Here is a 23,293-nt window from a genome sequence, read left to right as displayed (position 1 = left end):
GCAACACACAAATATCTGTGGAGTAAGGGAGCAGAAATAAATAGGAATGAGATTTTCATGGACTTGCCTCATATTAGCCACAGGTTTTATACTCCCAATTCACTTCTCCTGCTTTGGTCTGATGCTTTAGTGCTTTTGACCTTCCCACAGACAAAGAAAATACACTTTGGCCGTACATGAAACACAATTTGGTGTCTCCAGACAGGAAACACTCTCCCCACTCAGATGCCAGGTGTTGGACTCGAGTTTCCTGGAGCAGTGCAAGCCCCAGAGGGGCTTCACGGTGGGGTTTGCTGGGGTTTCCCAGATACACCTCCCCCTCCCTCACCACTGCTGTGCTCCCACTTGACTCCAGCTGCTCGGGAGGCAAATTCCCAGCAAGCTCCATGGCCCTTAGCATCCCTGGGTCTCATCCCAGTGCTCGTGCCTGAATGCTGGAGCTGGTACCCAAGTCACCTGTGAGAGTTCTGGCACTGATATTTCTTACTTTTCCTCCCCAGAAAGACGCAGGATTTTGGCTTGATGATGTCATCACCCAATTTTTAGAGGTGTTTTTCTAGCTCCTCTAAATTTCCCTTCATTCCTTCATTCAGAGGACTTGAATATTTATTAATGTAAAGGCAGGTCTGCAGGCAGTCTGTGGTGACTGCGATATCTGAAGGTTGTTTTGGACACTGTGACAGCCTGGTTTGTATGGACCAGAGCTTTGGATCCATCTTCCCCTGTTGTTAAATCCAGTTCATACAGGCACCAAAGTCACTGCACAAAGACATCCACGGATTTCAACTGGAGGAGAGGATTCCTCCAGCACAACTTCAGAATTACTCCATGAAAAACCCAGAATGACGAAGCACTGATTGTCATTCTCACACACCCATTGAGTTACCCAAGTGGCCAGTGGTAATGTATTTATGAGAGACTTACTTCATTCCTGTCCCAGAAAGACTTATATTGTCTGGAAAAAAGTATTTCCCAAAATCTGAACAATTGCTTAAATATCAATGGTTTGAATACTGGTAGATTTTCCTTATCTTTCCCATAAGAATTGTGATTTATTATGTAACAACACCAGAAATCCCCCTGCAAGAGTCAAGCTGTTCTTGTGGGAATTGACTCCGTTACCAGAATTCCCCAGAAAATCACTGACCATGCCTTGGGCAGCCTGCAGTCTGCAGAATTAAGACTCATCATAAATTTACCCTTCTCTCTTAAATCAAGCTTAAGTCTTAACATGAAAATTTGATCTGGTAACTTCTCTTGAGCAAGCCTTGAAAAGGAAATGAAACATCACAGAGATCCACTTGTAGAATTGGGGCCAGGCATGATCCATTTCTGGGAATTATTCTTAGCCAGTGCTGGCCCAGATTAACTCCTACAACACTTTCCTCAGGACTTACCTCTGTACAGCCTGAGCAAGTAGGGTCACACCTCGAAATCTGGGTTAGGTTCTCCTGAAACAGAAATAGGGAAGAAAAACCAACACAGAACAACCAACCGAACAAAACCTTAACAAACAAAACAACAAAAAGATGAGGAGAAACAATAGAAAACCTTTGGTTTGGGGGTTTTCTCTGGTGTAGGGCTCAGGGAAGGATCCCTGACTGATGCTGTGCCACACACAAGCTTAAACTGTGATTTATTGCACTTTTCACTTGGTCTTTCAGAGTGGAAGGAACGGGCAGACTTGACTTTTTAAAATGCAAATGAACCAGAACCTTGAAGGGCCTTGGAATAGTTTCTTAACTTCCTGAAGCCCATAAAAATGTGTCTCTGAGACTGTGTTATGATGGGAGACCCCCAAGAAGTAGCACAATGAAAAATGGCCCGGAGTTGTTAGGGGCAGAAATGGAGCCCAGCTCTGAGATGGGCTCTGGCTGGGGAGTTCACTCCTCCCGAGCCTGCTGTCCCCGTGATCCCACAATTAAAGATCCCATCGATTCCATAGTGGCTCATTGGCACGGTGCCCTCTGAGGAAAAAGACAGGAGGGGTGAACCCTCAGCTCTGAAAACTGCTGAGCTCCACCATCTGGGCTGCTCTGTGGCAAGGAATATGCTTTACTGGCATTGCTTGGAGGTTTACAAGCAATCTTCTTGAAGTTTTAATGGTTGCTTGGGTGATTTATCCTGTCTTGAGAGTCAGTGCTCTTAGGAGGCATCCAGTTCTTGAGCTCTCGCTTTCCTTTATTATGAAAACCTTTAATCTTTCCTAGATGTACCATAAATAACCTCATTATGGCCACACAGAGAAAATGGAACTGTCCCCGTGTAAGTTCGGACTTTTTGCTTCACACTTTTATGAGCTACTCTTAACTTCACGAGGAGGATGCTTAATGTACAGCAGCAGGAATTTGGAGTCTGAGGAGCAGGAAGGTGTCATATTCAATTTTGTGTCTTTGCAGCCAGCAGGCCCAGCACCATTTTCCTGGCAGGACTGCTGGCACAGAGACAGGCACTGCTTCCTTCAAATTCTCAAGGGCATCTTGTGCTGCTTCTCCCAGTGGCTGCACCAAAGCATTTGGTACCCCAGTATTTGGTACCTCAGTATCTGGTACCTCAGCCTAATACTTCTCTCCTAGCATGTTGTTTGAATCTGTTCTGTGTGGAAGGCAAAGGGATACCTTGGGAGGCTGGGGTGCACTGACAGAGTTAAACTAAAAGCAGAAGAGTTGAGGTTCACAGCAGGAGAAACATTTCACTCAAGATATCCCCTGCATGTATTTCAGACAAATCCACAAACCCGAAGGGTCTGCAGAGAAGGGAGGGTCGTGCTAGCTCTTGCACATCAGCTATATCACCCCTTTATGTCATCCTCCAGGAACAACAGGGACTCATGTCCCAAGCATCAAATGCTCCAAACCTCTGCGGCTCCGTATCAGCCCTGCCTTCCTCCAGATCTATCAGATGTAACTTTCTGCCTTGCCTCAGCTCATCACCTCTAAAATGCAGATGACAACGTTTAGTCCTCTTTGGGAAGCTCTGTCAGCCCTATGGAGAGAAAAAGGGTGCATTAATGGCCGGCTCTAATACTGCTAATTTTTTTCTTTAGCTTTACGGATTCTGCCCTGAGGGAGTTTCTTTAACAAAACCTCGACCCAGTTCGCCTTTGGGACTATGATTACCACACCCATGGGTGGAAAGCATGAGCCAAATCTCCGATAAGGAGGGAACAATTAAAGAATTCAGACTGATGCTTCATGCAAAAGGACGTTTAAATTAGCATAGAGCAGCGCTTGAGAGGAGGGATCTGTAATTGAAGCGAAGCTCTAAGTGCATCTCTTGGGCTAATTGCCATCTCAGAGACTGTAAAAAAAGAGAGAGAGAGAAAGAAAAGGACTGGAGGGCAAATTACAACTTTGGAGTAGGGATGGACTAAAGTTAGAGGATGCATGTGAGAGTTATGCAGGGAATTTGCAAAGGGTTGGGCAGTGTTTTATGGAACATTTGCCCTTAAGTTTTAAATATGTCCTTGGCTGGGCAAGGGGGATGGGGAGTGCAGGCTCTGAAAGGCTTCTCTTTTTGGATAGAGGACACTCGATTTGAAATGTGATAGAAGAAATAGATAAGGTATAATAACAATATATTCAATTAGGCCATCATTTCCTTACAGCAATCCTGATGCCACACTGTGAAGACCAAAGCCGAGTCCCCAGTCCCACCTACAATATTCCAGCTGTACCTGGGAGATTTTCCCTCTTGCCCAGAGCACAGACAGTGTCCCCAGGCAGAAGCAGGAGCCCAGAGCTGACAGAGCAGTGGCAAAGCGGCAAAACCCAACAAATAACATTACAGATAATCCCAGCTGCCTTAATTACCAGCAGCTCTTATCTGTTGGAAGTGCATTGGTACAAGATGTAGATGGGGATGCCTTATCAATATGCCCAATAAGATGTCCAGTTAAAATCTAATCATAAACCTAGACTGCTGGAATTCCAGAGGTTCAGATTAGTAGCCCAATCCATTTGCTTTCTGTCCCACTCTGTTATCTTTTCTCACAAAGAGATTGAAGGGATTTGGAAAAGAAAGCACCTTTTTTTCTCCTAAAAGTATTTTCAGCACCTAATACATTCAAAATCTGGGATATTGTACTGTACTCCTGCAGTATGGAATAAACACCTCAAATTAAATCAGGATTTTAGTTGTACTTTACTATTGTTATCACGAAAATGTGGATAATTTTCCCCTTTGTGAAGCTCAGTAAGATCCGTGGATGGCAAAGGGACGTGATATCAGTAGTAAACTTGTTATTTTTTTCTTCACATTAAGTGATTCTGGTAAAGGAAGTTCCATTACTGACAGACGGGCAGCAATCCTGTGTGCATTTTCAGGCTGGGAAGTTTGCCCTGGGAGCAGCAGGAGTGTGCCAGGCTGTGGGTACAGAATCCCCTCTCGTGAAGAGAAACCCAGCACAAAGGAAACACATCTGGCCTTGCTTCCTCCCCTCGAGTGTATCCACAGGGAAGGCATCAATAACCAATCCTGCAAAATGAATTCGCTTCATTTGCATTCGTGGAGAAATAGTCTCTTTTGGGGGAAAGCAAAGCAAGCCCCAAAGCCAGCCTGATCCCCACCACAGGAGAGCACCCAAAGCTCTGCTCTGCTCTACCCCTGTTTGTGCTGCACTGATGGGTGATCAGAGAGGTTTCATTCTCCTGGCTCACGCTAAACTTCTTCCTCATCTGGGAGGATTTAGCCTTCAGAGGCAATTTGCTGGGATAAAGGCAGATTATACAAGTTAGCAATATACTAGCAGATGTTTTCAGATGCTCTTGCTATCAAGACAATCAGTTATCGACTTTAACAAGCTGATCCCGCAGACAAATGTGCCATAATCTCGCCAAAAGTTAATGTTCCCTCTTTGGGGCTCCCACCAGGTCCACCTGTGGCTGTTGTTGGGGCCACACAGTCTGTGAGGAGTGTTTACTTTAAACCAGCAGCATATTCCCATAAGTCTGGGGCTATTTCCCAATTTTGAAGATGGTGTGGGGAGGGGATTGGGAGCTGATGATAACGGGATGGAGGAGATTAGGCAGCTAAGCCATCCATTTTAGTTCCAGTGATCAAATTTCACAGTCTTTATCTGAAGCACTGCCTAGCTAACTCTTCGAGTGAGGATAAAATGAGGGAGTGCAGCTATAACCAATAACTTAATGCCTGTTGATCAGCACCACAAAATCACCATCACCCAAAGGTGCTGCGTCTTCGTGCTTGAGCTGGAGAGTTTGATCTTATAATATTTATTCTTGTTCTCTGCAGAATTACTTATGGCAGAAAGCTCTGCTCCCAGTGGTGATTGCAATCTCAGAGCTCACAGAAAGCATCAGGCGGAGAGATGGGCTTTGTTAAGATCAGTGCAGATACCAGGACCAGATTCTGCTCTGAGGCAAACAAAATGCTCAAGGTCTGAATAGCAAATGCTGTACTGGACCATTAGGTAGAAATGTCTTATCAAGAAGAGGAAAAAAAAAACAGCCCAGAAGAATTAAAAGTCAGCATTGCCCAGACATTTTACAAGGAACTGTAAATGCTTAATACTACGGGTGCAAAATGCTATAAAATACAATTAAATGTTATTAAGCTTTTTTATGGTAAGAAGGAACTTTTTCTTACCAATAGTTTTTAACTAGCAGCTTTGCTTGTTTATCCTCAAAAAGAAAGATCTCTACATGTTGTATTTAAAACTAAAAATGCAGTGTTATACATATTAACATTCTTTGAAAGCTCCCAAGAGTTTTCCAGACCTCCCATAGGTACCCTGAGGGGAAAATCAAAACCACATATGGGGAAGTGTGGGGGTGAGAAGAGAAAGAAAAGTTAGTTCCACGTGGATTTTAATGCATCTGATCTCAGGAGGCATTAAACAACAACAAAAAAAGTGCATTTTACAAGGTGAACACTGTATTGATTTGAGACTTTTATATCAGAAGGAGCTCAATTAATCTGATTCCAATTGACTGACAAAACATCCCCACCTTTCAAAACCAGAAGCAACTGCCATAGCAACAAAATATAAATAACTGTACCCGGCAAAGCCCCCCATGACAAAAGGTAATGATGCACATTGTTAAAAATGGAAAAGACTTTGGTTGAGGTCCCCAAAGCTTCCGAGGTGTTCACAGCAGTATTTCTGTCCCAGGAAAGACTTGAGGTCACTCTTAAATACAGATGGTGGTTTGCTCTTTGTTGTTATTTTATTCTAATGATTACATGCTCTATAAACAGAACTAGACAAGTCATGTTTCTTGTGAACTGCTGAAGTAATAAACAGGTTATTTGAATTAACCCTGCAGGACTGACTGTAGGGAGGTGGAATGAAATGAAAAGGTGGAGAGGAAAGGGCAGACTTTGGTAACAAACACCCAAAAACTCCACGTCTCAGTGCCTTTGCTGTGTGGCTCAGAAGCTCCCACATGTACAGTGTTAGGGCTCACAGAAGTGGCATTGATGGCACTTTTCCAAGGATTTCCATGGGCACTGGCATCACGTGTGCCCAGCTGGGATGCTGCCGGTGTTGCCATTGGCATTTGTAACCCAGAAACCTCTTTTTTGTTTGCACATGGAGGGAGAGATTTGTGAGCTGGAGCTCTTTTGGTTAGTTTGCCACAGCAGGTAAATAATGCTTCTCTGTATCCGAGTGCCACCAGCTGCCACCCAAAAGGAACTGAGATACTCAGGGGGTGCTGCAGTAGCTAAAGTCAAGAACTTTTATGCATATATAAACACATTAAAATCTGATTTTCAAATGAGGTTAGAATAACTAATTTCCATTATTTTGCTGTAAAGAAACACCACAAACCAAACCCATGAGAACAGTAACTTCTCCCCAGTTTGTTGAAAAAAGATGACCAACAATTTGGGCTCCAGGGCTACCTTGGCATTGCAAGTGGCAAGAGGTGCCTGCCAAAGAACTGTCCCCTTCTCCAGGGACCTTGATGCACATTTACACAGACCCTCACCCACAGAGTGCCAGGACAGGGCATGTGACCATGAATCTGCTGCTGCCCAGGCACCTGCTCAGCAGAACATGACTGAGACCTTCCTCACTCTTTCCTCAAAAAGGAATTTCTAGAGCAGGAATGTTTTCTTATCAAGAGCAGCAGCAACTGTCAGACAGGCAGACTCATGACTGCTGGATCAGATAAAGCAGCTATGGAATTTATATGGTCCCCATTAGGGAGTATCTGAATATGATATGTCACAATAGCACGCTGACTTTGGGAAACACTGAAATCTGCACATTTTCCTGCAGAGAGGGGGAAACTGAGGCAAAGAGAGCAGTGAGGTTGCTCCAGGTTGCCCGGGAAGTTTCCAGCTGAGGGAGGACATGACCGTGGGCTGTGAGCATCCCTGTCCCTCTGCACTGCTCCTCCTAAATGAGCACTGCAGGGCTTTCATCAATGCTGGTGTCTGGGGAGCTGTGCAAAGCACAGGGGTGTCAGAGGTCTGCAAGAGACCCCATGTGCCCCTTTCATGCCCTGTACAGAACCCGTGCTGCCTCTGGTGCCACGGAGGACAAATGATGGATTTCAGCAGCCCATGGGCTGGAGGCTGGATTGTTCCTGCTCTGTTTGGTGCAGCTGCAGAGTGAGGCTGGACTGGACACGAGAACTGTCCAGCTCCTCACCCTGGGAGGTTTGGGATCTCAAGGGTCAGTAAAGACACCAGAGGTGTGGGCTGGGGTAGAGGCAGCTGTCCTGACAGAAAACAGTGTTTCTGAGAAACCAAGAGCCCTTGGCCGTCACCAGCCCGACCTCTCAGCTCCTCCCTTCTCTCACCCCACACATTGGGATGAGTTTCTACACTGGAGGTTGAGCACTGGGATCTTTGTGTCCCCTCTGCAAAGAACTGAACACCAAAGCTCTCAGAGGGGCTGATGGAACTCCCAGGCACAACGTGGCGACACATCCTGGCCTAACCCCACTGCTCTGCTTTTGCCACCGGAGTCAGAAGGTTCCCCTCCCTTCCCTGGGCAGCCCAGCCCCGCCTGCCCCGCTCTCTCTGCGGTTCACTGCAGAGAGGTGCCCACGGTTCCCTGCCAGGGTGAACCAAGCACTGTCTCCCCTTGGTGACTGCATGACCACAATAACGGCCCGGGCTGCTCCCAGGAGCAGCTGAGCCTGAGAAGAGCGAGCAGCACTTTGAATTAACCCCGGAGCATTGTGCTTACACACAGATCTTATCTGCGCTCAGCAAAAGTCATTTTTGTGCGAGAGGAAGAGATAAGAGCATATGAAAAACATTAGAGGTGTATTTCCACTGCTCATATTCGGATGTACAAGGCTTTGAAGTGTTACAGGGCACTTTCTTAACAGATACTACAAAAGATATTGCCAGTCTAATCAAAGTTTAAGTAACAGGCTAGCTCTGACAGCAAATTAGAAGTTGATAGCTCCAACTAAGTTAAAATTATTCAGATTCTAACAAAAAATTGCCAACAAGTAATTGCTTGGGTTTGGGCATACTAAGAAACAGGGGCTATTGAATGGTCAAAGTGTAGCTATACAGAGAGTGAGAACTCACATGTAACGTGGATTATATCATCATATGGATGTTGTAAATCTAGAGATAAGTCCGGACCCTACATCTATAATCTCCCCTTTATTTATTTTTTAAAAGACAAATATCATGTTTATGTGATTTAAAACCCCCAGAATACTCCCCCTGAAAACTTATGACTCCTGTCTTTGTTCCAGGTGATTGTAACACTTCAGAATCAGGCAAACCATTTGGTGTGTGCTTGAGAGAGCGGCGAATGAATTTTATTACAGCTACAAAACAGATTTTCAGGAGTCGCTGAGTAACTGCGAGCAGATGAAAGGGAGGCAGCTGAGATCTGTGCACTGCAAATTGTTTCCCCATGATTAAACTATTTCATCCTCCGGGCTAACATCTCTGTACTTGTTTGGCAACAAGTGATAATGTTGGTGATAAAAGTCCCTCCTGGATGAGCAGGGAAGGATGATAACAGTTATTAGTACCTTTTTTTGTGGTTAGTAAACGCTTCTTTTACATGTATTTTGTAAAGTACAATGAAATACGATTAATTTAAATAATAAAAAAGAGATGAACATTGTCCCACTGCAGCATTGCAGAAGCTGGTGATGTTTTTCTAGAGTTCTGCCTAGGGAAAAATGCTGAAAGCACTCTGTTGGTATTTAAAAAATACAGTCAGTGGCTGTGTTCCAGTGTGGCGAATAATTTTTTCCTCATTAGTAATTTTTTGGGCTTAATTAGAAACAATTAATGCAGATTATTGCTTTGTACGCACAGCAAAACCTACAGCCAGCTACTAAACTTATAACTGACTTCTCTGCAGAGGGAAAGAAATATCACTTATTCCCCAGCTTAAAAATAAATTATGTGTTGAACAAATGTTGTTCATTGCTTTGCTTATCTGTTGTAAATTTTTGACTCATTTTACATTGCTACTTTTGGACAGAGTTGTGTATTTGTGTTTTGCTCAGGTCAGTGGGAATTTGAAACATTCTGTAACATTGCAAATCAAATCACAGTTGCAGGTGCTGTCAGCCTGAATTTTGACCAGTACTTAAAAATATAGTTTGAGCCATGTTTACAAGCATTCCTGAATAAAGGCTTAATTATCAATTCAAATGTTAGTTTTCAGCCATCCACATTTACAGTTTAGGCTTCATTTGTGTGAGTGTGAAGACTTTGAAATCACCAGTTTCAAGGAGCACGGATAAGCACAAAGAAAGATCTTTTGAGGCATTTAAAATCAGATAGAGATTAAAAAAGGAAATAATCACAGGAAGCTGATAGCAATATAGAATCTCTGCTACAGGAATCTGAGCAGTTGGACCCCAAATGCTGCCTGGACATGAAGCCCCCCTCATCCCAGCATCCACGTGGGAGCGAGTGAGGCTCCCGGGAAGCTGCTGCCTCACCAGGGAAGGTTTCTGTGCCGCCTATTCAGCAGCAGAACTTCTGCTCCTAAATGGTTTTCAAATACAGTTCATTTTCATGGCACGATCTTTAATGAAAAGTGCCTGCTGAGTGCAGTACAAACCATTTGGTGCCCCAGTGTCAGGGGAGGAAAAGAACAACATTCAGTAAAGCTGAAGGTTTTTATTATCACGTCGTAAATGAACAAATGGCATCTGTCAATACAAAGGAACTCATAGGGGGTATAGAAAGGAAGCTTAGTTATTACACTCAGGGTGTGCTGCTGAAGTGACAAACTGGAGTTTTATTAACATGCCAGTTATAGATCTCCTCTTCCTCCCCCACCGCCCCAGCCCTTTCCTTTTACCTCCCTCAATTTGGTTCATACCAGGACTGCTGTAAAATGAGCTTTGCTCAGACAGTGCTCACCAGCTCGTGCTGGAAGTTGCAATCATCACTAGGGGCAATTAAAAAGTGGGGGGCCCCCGTATCAGAATTAAAACCTGGCCCCACATTCAGCCTTCCTCTGGGGAGCGTCAGCACACGGGATCAGGGAGTCTCCAGGAGCACTGATCCCATCAGAGTTTTCTATCTGGGCAATAAACATCTCTCACTGCACTGATAAATGACAAAGGTGTTTATGAGCTCCAGGAAATGTTTATACCAAATGTATCAAACCCAGGGATGAGTTTGCTCCCAGCAGCGAGGAACTGGAGCTGCAGAGGGAACGGGAAGGGAGGCTCAGGGGGTGGCAGCCTCAGCAATGATTTTTACTGGAAGGTATTAAGGGTTTCCTCATAAAAGGGTTTAGTGGCCTGGAGCAGGTGTGACTGCAAGCTGGCAAACAGCAGCCGGGGAGGCAGTGCCCGGGGGAGCGGGGAAGCCCTGGGGACCCCGCTCCCTGCCTGGAGAAGGAAGTGGGGCTGGAAGTGCCCCCTGTGCCCTGCTGGGACGCCGAGCCTGGCTGCAGGTTCTCAGCAGGAGTGTTTCTGTGCCATGGGAAGGGGGAAATCTGGGGTATCTCTTTGGAAAAATTGTACTATTACAGTACAGTAGAGTGAAAAGAGCTTAGCAGGCCAGAGCGAAATCGCACTGGCAACCGTGCAAATACAGGATGTTGAGCATTTTTAATGGGAAGAGGAAAATACCAGAATCACTTGTGTGCTTTCCCAGCTTTTTCAAGTGCAGTCACCGGGCTGCATTTATGATCAGCAAGCATCAGAGTTGCATTTAAAGGCAGGCATGAAAGGAAGTGCCTTTCAGTTACGACGCTAACCAGCAATTTCAGCGAGACTTCCTTTACAAACTGCCCGGAGCACAGCAAGCTGCCATGGCTGAGGAACTGAATGCAAGCAGGACTTTCATACCATCCCCAAAAGAAAGGATTTCATTCAATAAGCCAAAGGACCAAAACAGCGAAGCCAGGAAGTTCAGAAGGTGCACAAACAGGTCTAGATCAATTTGCAACTCTGATGACCTTGTGAATTCAAAGCTTGCTGGGATGGTTGTGCCCGTCCTGGACTGGCCTGGTGGATCTCCCTCTCCAAAGGAACACCTTTAGCTCTGCTTTCTAACACTAGTAGGGTCCCCCAGTTTTCAGGGAATATTACAGTTCCCAAAGGATGTGTTGTCACCCACAGCTCCCACTGGGGATGATGCACAAGCAGCCCCTGTGGAACCTCTGGGAATGAATTCCAGCCCTGAGTGTTGGAGCGAACTCGTCACAAGTGGAAATTGTGCAGACACTGGCACAGACTGCTCATTATTTGTCACCTCCACCTCCCGATTCCACCTTGCTCTGACATTATTAACATGTCATGAAAAGAGAAGTGCATCTCTCAAATAGGCCATGATACTGAAGAAAAAAACCCCAAAAAGTTCGATCAAAGCCATTTCGAGGCTAAGCTACACTTTGTAGAGATCCTGCCCTCAGCTGACAGCTCTGGGTGGGTACAGAGCCCTTTCACACCTGCAGGGAATCGGTCCCCATGACTTGTCCACTGCCTCTTGTCATAAAGAGATTTATCAGAACCTCTGCACAAAAGCCGCATTTCCTTTCACCCATGGACAAATTAAAAAGCCTCTTAAAACCAGAATAATCTCAGGGATGTCACCTTTTGTAGGGGATGGCTTTATGTGCCCATTTCCTTCTCATGCAGACTCCTGCTTTTACAGCTTAATGACAGCAACCCCCCAGCTCCAGCTCTGCCGCAAAGGGAGCAGCCGCAAATCAGGGCACCTGGCTGGGACTGCCCTCTCCTCTCCTCTCCTCTCCTCATCTCCAGGGTAACTTCCCTCAGACCTCTCCCACCCTCCCTGCTCTGGGAACACACACTTGGCTGACACTGAGGGAATAAACCTGATGTGTCCAAACCACCAGAGCACTTCTTCAGCCCTGGCTGAGCACAGGACACTTCAGGGGTTCCCAGAATGTTGAGGCAGGGATCTTGCCTGAGTAGTCACCATCCTACAGCAGAGTTACACTGGTTTGTGGAAAAGCAGCTACCTGTGCGCTGCCAGGGGTGTGGTGACACTCTCAGAGGGAGGAACTTGCCTTCAGCAGAGTTTTAATTCAAAATTATCATTAAATGCTGATGGACAAGATAAAGATTGCCAGGCTGTCCCAGCAGCTTGCTTGGTTTTAGTTTTACATGGTGGGAGATGAAAGGGATTGTGTTTCTTTGGCACAGGGAGGGCTGGGAACAAACTACAAGGTTTGTTTCAAATTAAAAAAACCTGCCTTTTAGTAATTTTTCTTGGTTGTGCTCATGTCCTTTTGGCTTTGCCCACTGTAAGGGGTTTGCTTGCTGGGGGAAATCTTACAGAAGAGCAGCTGCTGCATGAGCAATGAAATAATGATGGTTTCTTGTGTATTTTGCAGTTGGATACTTTGCAGTCCAATAAAGACTGAACACATCAGAGCCCTTTCTGCTGCCTGGGAATAAAAGTGCCCTTCTCTGATATCCAGCACTTCTCCTGAAATGAATCACAATCTTTGAGACTTCTGCCTCCCCTTCAAATTCAGGTCAGAACAGGCAACAAATTTGAGAGTTGCTTGGGGTGAAATGTCTACAAAAAGAAACAGACACCACGTTATCACAGGGAGCTCCTTTCCTGCATAAATCAGGACAAGAGGTTTTTAAATTGAAAAATTATGATTTATAAAGACTTACTTTATACCATGAGAAATAGAGGCTGTGATAAGAATACTGACTGTTCCTGCAGGTGCCACAACGTGACCAAAATGCTTCTTTTGCTGGTTGTTTTGCCCTTGCTGGTACAGCGGTTGGAGATGGTTAATGAGTTAATTATTGTGAATGAGATACCAGTCACGTAAAACTTGCCTATTTTCTCTCTTAATGGAGATTTATACATAACATGCCAAAGCTCCTTTTGTAGCTGATATGCATGTGACACAGTCACATGAGCAGTTTAAGCACAAAACTCTCCCCCCACAAATTGTCATGTACAAACAAAGGAAAAATCCATTCAGTAGAGAAGGGGGAAAAGCTTCAGCTAAGGGGTTTGGGGCTTTTTATTTTCACGAGAAAGTAATTTTTTGAATCATGTGAGGAAAGGGGGTTTTATGAAAGAAAGGCCAGACAACACCATACTTATCTAAGGGCCCTAAAATAAATAGGGTGAGATCATCCAAAGAAGTTATTAACACATAAACTATGCTGACTACAAGCTCCGTGACCCACGGTCATCTTTAGAGCAGTATAGTGACTACAAAAGGGATATAAAATGTATGGAACTTTTTTCCCCTTTTAGCTCATGCAGTGGTAAATTGTCTCGTCCTGCTGATACATTGCTGTTTGTCATGAGTGATCTAGAAATGAAAGGAACAAACACAAAACAAATCACTGAAACATTTCACACCTCATCATCAAACCCATGTTCAGACTCTTTTGTTGTGCTCTACCAATAATCAGGAGGGGAGAATCAGCCCATATATTTTTTATGAGAGGCACTAAAAGTTCTGCTGTCACTGGATAAATCTATAGTATGGATTTCTGAAATCAGTAATTTTTTAAAGAAACAAAACCAATACAGATTTATTGCTGCTAACACTTGACATCTTTTTTAACAGTTTTCACCTAACAAACTTCTCAAACTATTCCAAATGAGGGAAAACATTCTTGTGGAATGAGTGTAACTAAACCTTTGCTTTCTTTATTTCCCCCAAGAAAATTGAAGCACCCAGACAATTTCTGTACATTTTCCAGCACAACTGAGAGTACGTTGGGAATCCTCCCTCTCCTCTTTGCATCAGATAAATTGTTTATTTCACTGTCTGTTTAACGTGCTTTTCTTCTGCCATTCAGAGGCAGCACTGATGGTTTTCTGGGACAGGCTCACTGTACTTAGACCAGATCAGATAAGCCCCAGGCTCACTCTAGGCACTCCAGAAGCCAGACTGACCACATTTAGAGTAAGAATTTCCCACAGTGGCACTATTCAGGTTCAGAATCAGAGAAATGAACCTGCCTAAATCTCTCCAAAAGTCGGGTGGCATTAAAATCGGCACCACTTGCAAAGGTGCCATGAGGGATGAGCCCAGGCTGTCCCCAGGACTGGCACTGGCAGCACTGCCAGGGTGGCTTTAGAGATCCAGGAGTTGATGGAGAGGAGGTGGCAGTTCAGGGCATCCCCTGGGGACCTGGTCCTGCCAGGGCCACTTGGAGACCTCAGGTTTTATCCCCCTTCACGGGGTTTGGGCCAGGCACAGCCTCCATGTCCTGAACTGAACAAATCAGCAAATAAAGTGATCATGACGTGGTTCTGTTGAAATTTAAGGGTTTTTTTCCCCAGTCTTTTTCCTCCCTGTCCCCACAAGAGCTGTGCTGGCACACGGAGGTGACAGTGGCTAAACCCAGCATTATTATATGCATATCATATAAATAACAAGTGAATAAGGGCACCTTGGCCTAAATTTCCTGGCAGATCCTGTGCTGAAAGAAAAGAAACCTCTTGTGCTCCGGAGCAACGTAGCTCCTTTTGCAGAGGAGGGGAAACAGCCTCATTTCTCTTAGGTACAAAGAGGAAAAACTAACACACAGAATTTGAAGAAATGCATTTTGTGTATCTCTTACCCTCCCCTGCTCCTCCTGCCATAAACTATTGAATTCCCTTAAGATTTATGAAAGATGATTTGAGTGAGAAGCGAATGTCTCTGCAAATGACTAACTGACCTTCCAGCTATGATCATGACCCTAAACCAGATGAGCCTTTTGAAGAAATATTTTGGATGGAGTTAGGAAATGGCAGTGTAATTGAAACAAACTTGGTGGGGCTGTTCAGCCCTCTGAGAGGACAATGCCATGGTTGGGAAACCTTTGTCCACTGCTTTGTCTTCTGGAGTGAACTCAACAGTCGATTTTTCCACATGCAAGACAAGACATGAGGAACTTCTCAGACTGCAGTGGTAATAAAAAAAAATGAGTCATTTAAAAAAATTATTTCATGTCAAGAACATAGCTTTCATCAGGTCTATAAATCAGCTGCAAATTGAAGTACTTGAAGTAGTTTTTTGATTTTTTTTTTAAATTGGTTTACAGTGTCTGTCCATATTTCTGTACAGGGAACACTGGGCATCTAAGGGTTTATCTTTCAGTCTCACAAAAGGTACCCAGACATCGAGACAATCAGTAATGCCTACGTTAGGGACCTTCACAGAATAAAAAAGAAAGAGGTAGGAACACTAAAGCCATGAGAAACTGTGTGGAGACCATAAATGACGACACTTGAAAATTCTCACGAGTTGCTGAGCCAAAGGTCTCAGATACAGGTGGAGCTTCTGTGATCCCCGTGAACCAAAGCAGGTTTTGCTCAGGGTTTAGCCCTCCAGTGACACAGTGGGGTGGCACAGACACTCAGGGCTGTGCAGGGCTGAGCTCTGCCCCTCACTTTGGGAAGAGCCTCCAGGGGAAAAGGTCTGGATGCTGAACAGCTTCCATTTAAAACAATGGTATTAACTGGGCAAAATAAAAACCTGGAAGAATCTCAGAGACTGATTTCATAAAGGGATTGACTTGGGCAAGAAAGCCTGACATGAGGAAAGCTCTCTGTTTAAGCCACAATGAGTTTACAGACTATCACTAATTAACCCAATTTACAAACTGGAGCTGAGCCCAGTGCCCTGGGCAGGGGCAGCAGTTTGCATCATCTGAGTCTGGAAGAAATAAATTTCAAACCATGCAGTGGGGAGTGATGTGCACAGACCTCAGTGGCACCAACTCCCCTGACCTCCTTAGGCTTATTTCTTGCTTTCTTTTTTTTTAAATTTTATTTTAATTTTTGTTGTCCAAGTGCTTCAGTTCAGATTCATCTTCACTATTATTGCCTAAAATGGGCTAAAATTCCAGATTTACTCTCTTTTTGCATGTTTTAAACAAGGGGAGGGGGGAACCCAGTGATTTATCACAAACAGCAATAAGATACAGCCAGAGTGCAAGGTCTGCTTAGACATTTTAGTCATATGACCTTCATCTTTGCAAGGATCTATTGTTACATTCCATTTATTTTTGTCAATATTGACATCTGACCATGGACACAAAATGATCTTTTTTCCCTGCCTATACTCTCCTGTCCAACTTTGCATTAAGAAAGCAATTCAAAAGCCTAATGCATGGAAAGTGAATCTTTTGTATTCACTATAATGCCCAATTTTTCCTTTGGAGTTACCAAAGCTGTCCAAACAAGAGCTAGATTTTCCTTTTCAGGAGAGAATAATGGAAACTTTAAATGAAATCAGAAGGTTACTTGACCTGTTAGAAACTCTGAGGTAAAACTGATGTGAAATGATAACGTGAAGCCATGTGAGGCTGTTATATAAAACATAGGAGTGCATTATGCAATCTCATATTTTCAACAGAGCTAAAAATGAAAAGAGCTCAGAAACTTGCAGTGATTAAGCCAGCTGCCAAACTATCCTATGTTGTCTCGTTGCCTGGATGGGAACCTGAATATGATTTTATTTCAATTTACTCACAGTGAAAGATTGATAACAAATAATCAATCTGTCAAAAGGCCCTTCAAAGAACGAGGTAAAATCTTGCTGCCTGCAAGTGAATTTCCCTGATCACTTGCAGGATGAGTCCTGAGTACATCCTGCTCAGCCCAGCAGCATTTCCATCAGATTCCCAGTCTTGCACTCCTGAACCTCAGCAGCACTTTTACATGCATCAGCTCCTGACATGAGCTGTGATTCCGGGTATTCAGAGTCCAGCTCTTTCAAGGGCACTGGAGGGCTGTCAGAAAGCAGTGATTCCACCCAAAAGAAAATAAACTCTCCTTGGAGATGCCTTCCCAACCTTTGGTGGGAGAGGACAAGGAAACAGAGGGGTGAAAAGCTGATTTTCCTGCACTTCAGCAGATCTAAGCCACGGCTGTCCCACTGAATGTGCAATAGGCAGGAAGTTGGGATTTTTGCTCCGGGTTAGCTCGGGGTGTGTTAAAGCACCAGGGCAGGGATCAAATCCTGGAACTGCTCAGAAAGAACAGCATTTACTGCACTCAGTTCTCTCCTGCCTCTCTGATATTTTGTGACAGGTATCCCTAAAGAGAGGAGGTTGTACTGTGTGGCAAAAAAGAGGAAAATTCTGTTTGCAGCCATTTCCCCAACAAAACCATTTAACAGCAGCCTATCCCTGCTGTACTGGTTCAGCAGACAGAGCTGGGGACGCCCCGGGCACTGCTCACACTCCTCATGGGGAAGGAATCCCCCTGCCTTGGATCACTCCAAGTCCAGATCCAACTCTGAATTTTGCCATGGTTACAGTGATAGAGCCAGCAAAATACGCTTTTCCTTTGGTTTTCAAGAATATCTTATGAAGATGGTGGGTAACACATGAATATTTTGCCACACAGTCTTTGCAAGCTCAAGCATTTCCCAGCATTACCCAAATGGGATCACGGGTCTGGCTTCATTTGCCCTTTCCTGGGAACTTTTTGTTAAAAATGTGTTACAGACAAAAAAAAAAAAAAAAAAAGCACATTTCAACAACATAATATCTTTTTTAATGTACAGAAATTAAAGGAATGGGTGATACTGTCACTGCTTAGAAGGGTGTTTGCCTTTTGAGTGTCTTTTTGTCTTTCCACATGGATTTTGCAACCATTTCTTTGGGATGAAACTGTTTTCTCCCCCATTCTGTGCATTAGGTTGACAATGCACAGAATTGCCAGACAGTTTTGTCGCTTATGCCTTAGACTTTACTTTTCCTTTGAACCCTGCTCCGTGTAAAAGGAGTTTTTCTTAATAAGTAGTTGTTCATCCTTTGATATGCACATCTGGATGTGCCTCTTATCTGCAGCATGGTAATGCTGCTTCCTGAAGATAGTGATAAAAGAACAACTGCAAATAACACGCACACAAAAAAAAACCCAAAAAGGAAAATAGAAAGAATGGAAAAAAAAAGACCAAAATGCTTTCAAATTTCTTTCAAAAAATATCTGTGTGGAAAAAAGGGGAAAATTGCCTGCCCTTGTTGCTTTGGGATTTTATAGCAGCAAAACAAACATAAGGACCCACAAGGAAAATGGGTGAAAAATTTACATCTAGAAATCCATGGCGTTATCAGTGTGATGACTTAGATTTGAAAATCTTATACAGCTCAGATTAGGCCTTGGTTTGAACCCAATTTGCTACCTAGAATAAATCATGGTATAAATATGAATAATTCTAATTTAACCCATATTCCCAGTGCAGTTGATGAACTGATGAGGAGGAAAAGCCTCTGCATCTGGGGCTGAGTCCTTCCAGTCTGTGATGTATTTTGTATCATGGCATTCCTTAACTTTTAGGATAAAACTGTTCAGCATCACTTTAAGCACACCCCCACCAGTTCTGCAATCAGTTCCTAATCTCAGTTTCTTCATCTAGTTTCACCGCTGGATTTGAGGAAAATTCTTGGTGGGGGCAGGATCCCCCACCTCACACAATACCCTGCCAAAATGCCTCTGAAATCCCGGTGCTTCCTGCAGAAGGTGAGATCTGCCTTTTCCTTAACAGCCTAAAACAAAGTGCTCCAAAAAAAAGTTTCCAGGGCCCGAAGTTCAGCCAAATTCACAGAAATCTCAGCTTTCCCCATGCAGCTGAAGCGATTCCATATCTCTGTGAATATTTCCCAGCTGCTTTTCCCCGGCAAGATCAGGAAATAGCAAATGAAACTTTTTGGTGGCTGCACTGGGTCGTTAGCCCTGGCTGCCGCATATCCTCACCCTGCCACGGATTAAAGGTGAACAGCACAAAGTGCTCCCTATAAAACTAGGGATGGAGGTGCTGTCCCGAGCCCTGAGTGCTCCAGGGACTGTGGTGCTGGACCCTTCCCAGCCTTACAGATAACAGTCATGAATTGATCCCTCATTAGTATGCAGCAGGCATGGGAAAATGATAAACTCCTATTAACACTGTCATGGCAACTGAAAAAATGGCTGCTTTGGAAGAACAAGGTCCACAACAGAAGAAAAGCAAAGGCCTCTTTCCTTTCTTCTGTTTGACATCTGTTGTTTAACATACAAAATTGTATTATAGCGACACACACTAGCACAGGCATGGTTAAAGGTTTGGCAGTGATTGTTATCATTATCAGCTCCTATTTGCAGGGCTTACGTGGCTCATCTCTGAAATTCCGCTCTGGGCTGTGACCTGTCATACAGGATTTCAGCCCAGGGGCAGAATTTATTGTTCAGATTTCAGCTGGATTGTGGCTGAGCAGAGAAGAAAAAGAAAAGTTGTCATTAATTCATTCTCCTTTGGGACAAAACCTCAGCAAATATACTGTACATTTTCTTAAACCAAGTTAGTTTAAGTATATCTCTCGAGAAACTTAGAAGTCCAAGATTTAAAAAATCTTGGGTGACATAATTATTTAAGTCTAGTATATTTGTTTGTTGCTAAGACATTGTTAATGTATAATTTACATATCTGATATTAATTACAGTTTTGTCATAATCTACTGAGTTTCTTTCCAGAATAATGAGTTTGTGCCATTTCCTACTGAGCTCCTTGTTCAGAAGGTGGATTTTTGCTTCTGCTGTACCTGACTGTAGCTTTGGTGACCTTGAGGCTCAATTTTCTTGCTTTTAAACTGAGGACAATTACCTACAGTTATACAATATTTCATTTGTCACCCCATCAAGCAAAAGAAGTGAAGAATTGTCACGGAGTGGGAATTGAATGGTCAGAGATCCCCACGGCTGATAATTACTGTCCCTTCCTCATTAGGGGAGTCAAAAGGAGGGAGATCCATGGGCTGTGATGCTGGACTGGAGGGTCCTGCTCACCTACCCTGGCTCCGGAGCCCTCCAGGGGCAAATTTAGCTCCTTCAAGCTGACACCTCTAAACATGTAACAGAAGGACAAAACCCAAACCAAACAACCCAACAAATCTGTCAGCACTGAGGGTCTGGTTTAGGCTTTGTTCAGGTCTCATCTTCTTCACCTCCATGGATCTCGGGCAGAAAGTTCCTGTTGACACAAAGGCCCTTCTTCCCATGGCCTCTGGTCCTGCTTTCAGAAGATCCATTTTCTTTTAGCTACAGCCTTCTCTGCCCCAGCTAACCACACACATTCATTTTACCCAGGCTGCCTCTCGTCACTCTTGGCTGCAGCAGGACCCCAGGATTTTTGGGCATTTTCGATCCCACATTCTGCTGTGGGACACAGCACCAGGCAAGACTGGGGTGTCTGTAACAGCTTTCTAGACGAGCTACAAATGATTTACATCCCCTACCTTAGACAATTGCATCTGTTACCTTTTGAAAGGAACCCTGGAAAAACAAGTACATTTTGCTAATTATGAAATTTGTGTGAAATAAATCACCCGGTATCTGTGAAATTTGGTGATTAGCATGTCAAAGAGCCCAAGTATCATCTGCATCCTTCAGAGATCTGTAAGAAATGCATTTTTTTTCCTGTGCACCTGCATCTATTAATTGCTTTCCCACAAGAACTCCCTCTCCTTGAGACTGAAGCTGTGCTGTGTGCAGATAAATGCACAGAGGTGATCTAATTTAATTTCCTCTCATTAATAGCCTTCCTCCATGGCAACATATCAACATTTCAGCTGTGACAATGAGGACACCTGAGTATACACATATTCTGTGCAGTCTCCTTATGGGCAAGAGCCTGTCAAGCTTATTAAACGAAATAAAAAGAGAATTTAAAAACGTGTTTCAAGCAGCTTACTGAGAGTTTCTTGATCAGGGTCGTATTTCGAGCAAGACGTGGGTTTACAGGCAGCTGGAGGCAAAAGCCAAAAGACAGGCCTAGGATTTTAGCTTTTTATAGCTGCTGCTGGATCTTCATTATCCCTGCAAAGATCTTAAACAAAGGGGGAGAAGCGCTGCCTCCTCCCTGCACAGCTGAGGGTAGGAAAGGGCCGGGGCCAGAAGTGTGAACCCAGCACTGCCACCCTCCCATTACTCTCACCCAGTTGTTAACTACAATGCTGGGCTATTTAAATGCAAATATTATTTAGCATGCAACAATCGTTCAGGTTGGAGTCCCGGATTTTCTGAGAGCAGAAAGAAAAAAAGAAACTTTGAAAACATTGCCTTGCTGTTCCCCAGGACAGCTCCTCGCTCCTGGATTTTGGCAAGGACTAGCTGGCAGTGCCTCGCAGTTGATACACGGGGTGTGTTTTTTGAGTTGTTCACATTTTCAGCTAGGTCCTTATTAAATATAGACAAGTTTTGCTTTCCCCTATTTTTCTGTCCTTTATCTGAGTGCAGTTTTGAAGATTTTCTTTGTGTCAGATCCCATAACACTCCTCCACTCTCTCTTTTTCAGGGGAAATCTGGAAATGGAAAACTTGCCACAAATGGATAAAGTGCAAGGCCCAAGTTGAATCTCATCGTGTTACCCAATCTGTGAAGAGCAGAGGAAGAAGAAAGGTCACAGACTTTGTGTCTGGGCAGTTCTTAGCCAGCAGCTTCCTCACAGGCTGTGTTGAATATCCCAGCACAGAACCTGCCCTTGTTCCCATCCCAGGGGCTGGGCCAGGCAGACAACCACCAACACTAAAGGAAACCATCACTGGAGTTACAGAATAGCAACTCTGGAGCTAAGATAACACACACAAAGGACACCAAAATCTGCTGCTGTCCAGGGAAAAGAGCAAAACCAGAGGCCTTTGAGGTGGCTGAGCAGGAAAACAAAGTCAGGTGAAAAGCCGAACAAAACTTGCATCAGTCATTGCAACACTGACATCCTGGGTTTAGAAATTCCTTTCCCAAAACCATTTCATTCCCTTCAGCTGCCAAAAAAAGAGAAATTCTGACAGGGTAACTATGCTCCCTTAGTCCTCAGTAGCTGGTCAATGAAGGAGGTGCTGCTTTGCTGGCCAGGTGGAATTGCTGCCACAATTGTGGGAAACTTTGCTGTACACGAGTCACTTTAAAGCACATGAGGAATTTAAGGAGCCTTAGGACAGCTGAACCATCTCAGAGGATGGCACACTTCCTTCAATCCCTGATGAACAGTAATTCACATCACTTCATAAAATCTGAGGGCAACCAAACCCTTTAATGAGCTGATTTCAACACTCAGGTTTTTCCCTGCTCTCATATTAATAGGGACCTTGAAGTCTGCAATGCCTGTGATAAGATATTTGGTTACATTGATGTAATGTACTTTTTCTTATCAATATGCAAACAGGACCCTAATCTATTTATCTCCTTCACATTTTATTTGGAGGATGGGGGCAAAAAGGGTTGTTTGAAGGTTGCTTTCAAACTTTGGTATCTAATGAAACCAAGCTGACTTCTAAAGCAAATAATAATAATATTTATGTGCAGACATGATTGTTTTATCTCTCAGTAGCATTTTCCAGGTTTTATCAAACAGCTTTTGGAACAGCTGCAGAGGGTGTTTGTGCAGGTCACCCACTGCCAGCACCCTTGGCAAAATAAGGGACACTTGGGACACCTAATGTATGAGGGTAAGTACAGGAGAGTCTTCAGTTTTCCACGGGGAGAAGTCACTGTGGAAGATGCTGGGAGCCAGTGACATCTGGACAGCTGCAATCAATTCATTTCAAGCCAACAACAGTGGTTTGGATTGCAGGGAACATTGATCTGGGTGATAACAGCTCCTCAGTGCCATCCACCCCTCCCTTTCTGTGGGGTTCTCAGTTGTCCTGTGTGTGACTGGAAATCCTTGGCACAGGGAGGGCTTCACAAACACCAAGCCTTGAGGCTGAGAAGGGAGTTAGGAGCAGGAAAAGATAAACTGATTTTTATTTTCCCACCCATTTTATTTCAATTTTTTTTTTTTTTGCTATTCCTTATCCTCACTTAGCAGCCCAGATGTTTTTGATCCAACAGATCATTGTCAAGTCCACATCTCGTGCAAGTGGAAGCACAACACAAAATCTTGCACGTGCAG

The 23,293-nt window shown here is 44.1% G+C and overlaps 1 long non-coding RNA gene across 1 annotated transcript in view; it reads right to left on the bottom strand.

The window, feature by feature from the left end:
• Positions 1 to 23,293, bottom strand: part of LOC138121151 (uncharacterized) — a 53,353-nt gene that overhangs the window by 4,382 nt on the left and 25,678 nt on the right. The window contains exon 2 of the long non-coding RNA XR_011156101.1: positions 1,398 to 2,985. This is a non-coding gene — a long non-coding RNA (uncharacterized lncRNA). The remainder of the gene's footprint in view (positions 1 to 1,397; positions 2,986 to 23,293) is intronic.

This window comes from Aphelocoma coerulescens, chromosome 20 (genome assembly GCF_041296385.1).
Source record: "Aphelocoma coerulescens isolate FSJ_1873_10779 chromosome 20, UR_Acoe_1.0, whole genome shotgun sequence".
NCBI lineage: Eukaryota > Metazoa > Chordata > Aves > Passeriformes > Corvidae > Aphelocoma > Aphelocoma coerulescens.
This window is presented reverse-complemented; position numbering and strand designations above follow the sequence as displayed.